At 39.1% G+C, this 8,588-nt stretch overlaps 1 long non-coding RNA gene and 1 pseudogene across 1 annotated transcript in view; one reads left to right on the forward strand and one right to left on the reverse strand.

The window, feature by feature from the left end:
• LOC102005951 overlaps positions 1–4,779 on the forward strand; it is a 26,883-nt gene extending 22,104 nt beyond the window's left edge. Inside the window, exon 3 of the long non-coding RNA XR_261312.2 lies at positions 4,527–4,779. This is a non-coding gene — a long non-coding RNA (uncharacterized LOC102005951). The remainder of the gene's footprint in view (positions 1–4,526) is intronic.
• A 2,909-nt stretch (positions 4,780–7,688) lies between these two features.
• LOC102009743 lies at positions 7,689–8,293 on the reverse strand (annotated as a pseudogene).
• Positions 8,294–8,588: the final 295 nt, after the last annotated feature.

Genomic DNA, 8,588 nt, shown 5'->3' on the forward strand with positions numbered 1-8,588 from the left:
ATTGTTTGGACAATTAAATGTTGTATCTTGTACTCTGAGTAACTAATTTGAAAATAATAATATGCAGTGTATTAACCATTGTTACCCTAATATTACCTTGTTTTGAAAATTTGTTTTACTTTTTAAAATAATAATAAAAAAAGAAGGAAGTTGTTTCACAGAACTAGAAACTCTCCCTGGCCTTTCACTGGATTCATTAATTAAGCAGAATCATTTTATGTGCTTATGTGAATGGATTTCTAGGAACTGTCTATGCAGAATTTATAGAAAAGTAATTACAAAAAGACAATTATTAAGAGGGTTAGCTATATTATTTGAATTATAAAGGCTACCGTTAAATTCATTTGTTATCGTTCCTATTTTTAAAAAGTATTTTGTAGGAATTAGTAGGACATGGTCTAGAAGGCCTGGTTTAAATTATAGGTCTCAAAAAATTTCCAGTGGGCTTTGTATAACTAACTAAGAGTCACACTATTTTAATGCAGAACCAGTGGATAATTTAGCACTTTTGTGTTCAGTTACTCCAAATAGCTTAGCAAACATTTATGCAACAAGATATTGGACTGGGCATTAATAGAGATGTTTAAGAAGAATAAGAGCATTGGCCCTCCCATTAGCAGGAAGTTAAGACAAAGGAAATTCCACACTTGCCAGTTGCAATTATTAACATTGCTCAGAACTAACTGGATGGAATATTGATATTTTGCTACAGTAACATGGACATCTGCTGGCATTGTTCCCTGTTCTCAATTCTTTATTCCCTTCCCCACTTCAAAAGATTTCTACAGCATTTTAGGTTTTCACTGTCTCCTGCTAGATTAGATTCTTGCCCCGTTGATGTTGGACTTTGCCCTGTGATCGCTCTGGCTAACTGAATGTTTAGTGGACATGACACACAAAGGCTTTAAATGTGTTTGTGTAGTGTTAGTGAGCCTTTTGTACTGTCACAGTCCCTCAAGAAAAGAACACTGCAGTAAACTGCCAGGAAAGGATCAGAAATATGTGAAATAGAGCTGTCTTAGTTACGTTCTCATTGCTGATACACAATACCCAATACCAACAATTGTACGGAGGAAAGGGTTATTTTGACTCACAGTTTGTAGAGGTTTCAGTTCATAGCTGGGTGGATCCAAGGCAGGATAGCATGGCAGAGGGTGTGGCAGAAGAGAAAGAGCTCATGGTATAGTGGAGGGAAAGGGAGAGAGATCAAGGGAGGAGGGAGGAAGACAGACCCTTCCAGGCCACACTGGCAGTGACCCACTTCCTCTGACTAGGCTTCATCTCCAAGCATCCCATTTAGTTATAAACTCATTAGTGAACTAATCCACTGGTGCATATCATTCCCCCATGATCCAGTCACCTTCCAAAAGCCCTACCTGTGAGCGCTTGAGGCCTTTGGTGGGGGGCTGAGACTGTATAAGCCATAACAAGAGTTGAACACAAGCAGATGCTCAGGGCCAAACCCAGCAAAAACCAGCCAAGCTACAGTTGACTTGCAGACTTATGAGCAAGAAATCAATTATCATGCCACATTTAACTGCAATTGTTTCCCCAGCCAGTGCCATCTGGGTTATGTTCTATAGTACTGAAGCTTTAGAATTTCATTAGTCTTTATTTTCTGTCATTGATCCAGAACTATACAATGAAAGAAATTTCATTTTTGCCTGCAGACTTTCCCTAAATCCATCTTTATGTGAAAACGTTTATCCAGAATGTGACCATTATGTATATCTAAGATGTACCAATAAAATCTGATTTAAAAAGTAATGGTTATCCAGGTGAAAATTTTGATTAGCCTTAATAACTGCAGTAAGCAGTGGGTCTCCTCACACTTCAAAGTCAGGTTCTTTACTAGGCTGTCACATCGGAATGGCACATGGAGCCTCTTAAAAATGCACCTTTCTGGATGCATCTCCAGAGGTCATGGTTCAGTAATGCCCCAGCCTAATTCCTATGAGTCCTATCTTAATAACATCATAGTTACAACTCAGGTCTCCTCTATTTTAATAAAATCCACTTGGAATTTAATTAGGTCCAATTCAGAGAAAGATTTGTAGGCATTGTTTGAAGGGGATATGCATATTCACTTTTCCATGTGGTCCAAGTTTCAGCCATGTGTCAAATTATACCAGCAGGGAGGCATTTTTCAAGATGTGTTTTTCTTATTTCTCCTTCAAAATGCTTTTTTGGTAGTAGTTGCATTTTGGATTATTTTATAAGACTCATTACCCCATTGGTCTTGCTACATATTACCTACTGCATCTTTCTCTCTTTTTCATACTGTCCATGTGCAAGGCTTTTAGGGAAACATTTCATACCTTCCTAAGGGAGAGACATCAGATATAAAGAAATCAAAATCATTACTGTAAAACAGGTTTGTCTTTTAAAAATCATTTGCTTAAATGTTATTCTCTATGTTCAAAACTTCCATGAAACACACAAACATAAATGTACATACACAATTTTACTTTACTAATGTTTTTTATTTTTAAACTATGTTTTTAAGATTTAAATAAGGTATGGTCTACAGTAAATTTAGAAAATGTGGAAAAAAGTATTGGGAAAAGACCCATTATCTCCAAACTAAAGATTTAACATTTGGTATATTTCTTTCTAGTCCCTTTCTCTCTGTCTTCCTTTCTTTTTATATATAAGAAAGGTAATTACTATATTATCATATATATGCAATATATGTGTGTTTATAGAATATGTAATTATACATGTAATGTGTATAATGAAGCTAATTTTAAAAACTGGGCTCATACTTGCTCACTACTTTGGATCCTGCCCTTTCCACATGATATAGCATGTTATTTTAATGAAGGTGTTATGGGCCATTGCATGAAGGTAACATTTTTTTAACCCTTGCATTATTGTTTGATATTTAGGCTGTTTTCAGTAATTCATCCTGATAAACCATTTTTATAATGGACATCTATATGTATAAATCTTTGTGCTTATGAGAGATTATTTCTCTAAGACAAAATTACAAGAATTTATATTTTTTAAAAGTGTACATTCAGATTTTTAGCTATATTGAGCAAGCTGGAAGAAGCTTTCTTCAACTGTCTTTCAATCTGGCCATCACTTTCTTATAAAATCTTACTGATTGAGCACACAGGCACTGAATTTTGTGACAGAACCAATGAGTTGACAAAGGTTTAATGAGCCCGTGCATTTGAGGAAAACTTGAATGATAAAGTATTTCATCTTTCATATTGATTGTGCTCTTGTTATATGGGAAAACCTAACAGCTTTGCTTTCTATTACACTGGTTTCAAAAAAAATAAACAGTGAAATTTAAGAAATGTTTCTAACATGTTTAGATATTGGTTGCAAATGTGAAATTTAAATTTTTATGTGATTTGGAGTAATTGAAATTTCAACACCTATTTTGACTAACATTATCTTACATGAAGTTTTATCCTGTGTATATGCCTTGAGCTTCACAAATGTTTTCTTATTGTCCTTACCTTCAGGGTTCTTTAGATTGGCTTTACCATTCTATTTTGTTTTTTTTTTTTTTTGGTTTTTCTCCGGTACCGGGAACCGAACTCACGACCTTGCGCATGCCAGGCAGGCGCTTTTGCCGCTGAGCTAAATCCCCAGCCCCGATTGGCTTTACCATTCTAAATCTATAAGAAGATTCTAGGGACTTTGGGGTGCTTGTTAGAGCCTATTGAGTCAAAGTAGGAGGTAAATAAATTATACTACAGCCATCTAATAGCATAGGTCATCATTAAAAGTCATCTTTCCAAATACCATTTACTAACATGGATATGGCTCATGCTCCCACTTCTTAGGTCTTTAGGAAAGCCAAACCTCCAAGCCTCCTTTTAAATTATACTGGGACCATGTGACAGGATTATGGTCAAAGGTGTGTAGGTAGGAAAAATATTGCCCTTAGCCTAAAGAAGAGAATTTGCTACCTGACTTTGAATCTGAGGCTCTGTATTACACACAGACACACACAGATGCACACAGACAAGCACATGCACATGTGTGCTCACATACACACACACACACACACAAATGTATTAAAGGTTATGTAGGTTGCTTGGTCTCTTGGGTACTGATGCTTAGAGTTGGGCCAACACTTTTTACAATAATAAACATTTATTCTTATGACCAACACTATTCAGGCTTCAGAGTAACACCTCTTGCACTCAAAAGATGGCTGTGTTCAAAGGTTCAATCCCCAGTACTGCCAAAAAAGTGTAGCTTATGACATCGCTAATGCTGGAGAAAAACACAACTTCTGGGGGCATGGAAGTAAGAGAAAAGACAAATTAACTTGTTAAATCCTCACAGAAACTATGAAAACCATAGGTTCTTGTGCAAAATATATCATTTTCCAGTTGTTCCACGTATCCAGAGATACCCTCAAATTAAGTTGAGGTTTTATAAACATTTGTATGTGGTACGTAGAACTCGATTTGCACTCTTGACAAAAGGTAGGGAAGCCTGGCAGAAGGGGGATGCCTCGTATGGTCTCTTATGTTTTCTGACTGTGTTCATCCCAACAGAATGCCGACAACCAGTGAAAGACTGAAAAGACGCTAGAGGACGGCCAGCAATGAAATGAACGCATCCTGGTTCTTTGGGTGATTGCAAGGGACAGAGATCCCTGCCAACTGCACTGGTGTTAATGAGAACTCTTTATTGTGTGTCCAGGCATTGAGATTTGGGGGTTCATTTGCTATTGTAGACTACCCTAGCCTAGTCTATTTCAGTAGAAAACGTCTCACTATATAATGTTAAAATAAAAAGAATGTTTAAAAACTATAAATGACCCGAATTTTGTAAATCCCTCCTCTATTTCTCTCCCTGCCCAAATGTGTTTATACTTGTGAGAGATTGTTCTTTCTTTTTTTGTTTTTTTTTGTTTGTTTCCGGTACCAGGAATGGAACTCACGATGTCGTGCTTGCCAGGCAGGCGCTGTGCCACTGAGCTAAATCCCCAGCCCCCAAGATTGCTATTTCTTTACCTATGCATTCTCTTCTTCCTTTTGGTTACAGAGCCCCCTACTGTTATGGTTTGACTTATGCCCCCACCATATTACTATGTTGAAGTCCTAACTCATAAACCTGAGGATATGAACTTATTTGGTAATAGATCATTGCAATGAATTATAATTGATTAAAATAAAGTTATCAGGGTGGGTCCTAACCTAATGTGGCTAGTGTCTATACAAAGAGGAAATCTGGACACACACACACACACAATGGCAAGTAAAGGCGAAGGCAGCGATTGGGGTGATTCTTCTACAAACAGGGCCAAAGACTGCCAGAAGAGTGATAAGCACGGGTCAGGTTCTCCTTCAGCTCTCACAGCCCTCATGTGGAGCCTAGGGACACCTTGATCTTGGACTTCTAGCCTTCAGAACTGTGAAGTAATAAATGTTTGTGATATAAGTTGTTCAGTTTGTGGTATTTAGCAAAAATTAAGTTGACCCTTACCATTTTGGGACATACGGCCATTTGGCTAGAGGCTACATTTCAAGCTTCTCCTGGAGCTTGGCCTGGTTATTGTAGGACTAGGTTTTGTCCAGTGGAATATGGGCAGGTGTACATGTGCAACTTCTGCTCCTTGTCCTTGGTGGTTCATCTTCCAGGGCCTCTCTCTCTCTTTTCTTGTGAATTGTAAGGCAGAGAAGGCAATAATCCAACCTTGGCTATCCAGAGGAGCAAATATCTCAGTAGAGAGTGAGATGATAGTGCACAAGGAATTTATATCCCTGAATAATCTCATGGAGCACAACTGTCCTTGGGAGTAAGAGTGTAATAAGCTTTCATATGATTAAAGCCTGAGTTTAGAGTATCTGTGCTAAAATAGTTCTGTTTTTATTTAATTAATACACTACAATAATAACAGTAGCCACTAATACAGTTGGTAGTCACTGCACTATGGCCTGTTGGTGCTGTTGGTTACATTCCATGTGAAAGGAACCCATCAACTTGTACTGGGGTAGCCTGGGCTACCATGCTCCAGACACTCTCCCATGTGTTTTGTGTATTTACTTATTTAGTTGTCACAGTGATTCTCTGGAGCAGATACTATCATTATTCTCATCTTTAAATGAAGAAAATGGGGGCTGGGGATTTAGCTCAGCGGCAAAGCGCCTGCCTGGCAAGCGCAAGGTCGTGAGTTCGGTTCCCGGTACAGGAGAAAAACAAACAAACAAACAAAAAAAAAGATAAATGAAGAAAATGAGACCAGAGAGATAAATTTTCCTTCCAAAGGTAACCAGCTAGTAAATAAGTGAATTGGGGTTAGAACCTGGCTCTAGGATCTGAGCTTTTAACCATTCCTTTTTCCAGCTTTCCCAGACTGAATATAAAGACTGAAATATAAAGACAGACATATAAAGATGGAAAAAAATGTCCATAATATGACTAGTGGTTATGTTAACTAGGTGAAATTATGGGTACTTTGTATTTTTTCTTTATGCTTTTTTCTGTTTTATCCCTGTTCAGTAAGAAAGCATTATTTTATAAGGAAAAGGAATGCATTTACTGTACCACAGTTTTTAGAAGGACTTCTTTTTGTCTTCTCTTTGTGTTTGCATAACCCAAGGTCAAGCACATTTTCACTAAGGACCTCATCCAGCCATCCAGTTAGCTTGCTGAGAACTATGTATTATGTACTGTGGTATGCATTTGGGAGAGACATAGTTTAAAAAGACTGTGGTACTTTCAGAAAGCTTCCTGTCTAACTATGTTGGAATGGAAAAGAACTCCTCTCCTGGGTCCCAGTTATCACAAAATACAGCAGAGGTGGACTTCCATCCTTTTTCTCCCTTCCTTCCTACCTTCCTTCCTTCCTTCCTTCCTTCCTTCCTTCCTTCCTTCCTCCCTCCCTCCCTTCTTTCCCTTCTTTCCTTTGAGACATAAAGGAAAAATACAGGTACACATGGAAAAGAGACATGATCACAATCATGTGAAGACAATCTCCTGAGAAATCTTTAGTTCAGCTATGTTGAAGCTGAAATTCTGAGATTATAACATGCTGCAGGGAGGAAAGGAATGAATAACTAGTATCCCTCTCCTTGTCCACCTCCTCTCCTTTAAGTGAATGCATGCCAACCTCCCCATAATCCTTTTCTACGGCAGCCATATCCTCCCAGACCTCAGAAAACTCCCTTTCCTCTACCCCCTCACCCATGAGCCAGTGAACAAAGGTGTGCCTGGCATACATCAAGTCAGACTTGTGGTCCAGGTGAGCCCAAACCTCAGCAATGGCTGTTGTGTTACTCAGATGCACAAAGTTCCCAGTACTGTGGCCAGCTTTCCCCAGGTACCCCAGTGGAAGTATGGTAATTAATGCCAACCTTGAAGCCACTGAGGCACCAATCCACAAACTGGATGGTGTGCCTGGTCTTAATGATGGCAATATGAGCATTAACATCTTTGGGGACCACATCCTCATATAGTTGCCATGGTGAGGATAACGTTTCTCCATTTGGTTGGCTGGCTCAAAGAAAACGTTGGTGCTCACATAACCAGAGGGAAGTAGATGTGGGGATAGGGTACCAGGTTGGTCTGGAATTCTGTCTGATCAAGATTCAGAGTTCCATCAAATCTTAGGAAGTGGTGATACAAGACATAATTTGACTAGTAAGGCACTTAAGGTGAATGTAGATTGGACACTCAATATTGAGGTTTCTATGACATGCCTTCCATGTTGTCTACCATGAAGATACAACGGGTGGTGAGCCATGAAGGGTGGTATAAGTGGTGAGTATGGAATTGTAGGGTTTAACTACAGTGGCAGAAACATGGCAGTTGGGTAGATGGAGAACTCCAGCCTGGATTTCTTGCTGTAGTCAGAAAAATGATGTTCCATCAGCAGGAAGATAAGCCCAGGGTCAGTTTCCCCATCACAGCTGTGGAAAATCAAGAGGCCTTATAGACTTGTGACCACTCAGCCAGTTTACAAATTTGATCTAAGATAAGCTCAGTGACCTTCTTTCCAATATTGTAGTGCCCATGGGCAAAGTTACTGGTGGCATCTTCCTTGCCCACAATGAGCTGCTCACAGCTAGTGATTGGTGTTAGTGCAAACCTTATTAATGACCGTGGGTTCCAGGTCTCCTAACTCTGCCATGGGCACCTGCTTGCTGGCACCAGTATCACTGAAGAAGTTGATGAAGGAGTCATCTCCCTTAATTGTCTTGTCAGTCAGCATCTGTCCATCAAACCAGATGCTATGTTCCAGAAAGTAGAACTCCTAGTAGGCACTGCCAATCTGGACGGCAGCCTCACCAGTGTAGATGGAGATACACTCACACATGGTAGCTAAGGGTTGGGAGATGAAGCGGTTAGCGACAGACACTTGATCATGGTTATTGTCCCTGACAAGTTAAGAGTCAAGTTAAGTAATCCACACCAAAGGTAGTGTCTGTCTTCAACAGAGATTTAAGTGCAGAGGTGGGACTGCTTCTCAGTGCAAGAAGCAGTTTTTAGTGTTCTCAAAACATCACTGCTGTGTTTCTAGAAGGCACATATTTCCCTCCAACACGTTTTGTGGTATAAGGGATTGAATTTACATTGAGCTATATCCCCAGTCCTCTTTTAATATTTATTTT

This window comes from Chinchilla lanigera, unplaced genomic scaffold, assembly GCF_000276665.1.
Source record: "Chinchilla lanigera isolate Chin_1 unplaced genomic scaffold, ChiLan1.0 scaffold00028, whole genome shotgun sequence".
NCBI classification, from domain to species: domain Eukaryota; kingdom Metazoa; phylum Chordata; class Mammalia; order Rodentia; family Chinchillidae; genus Chinchilla; species Chinchilla lanigera.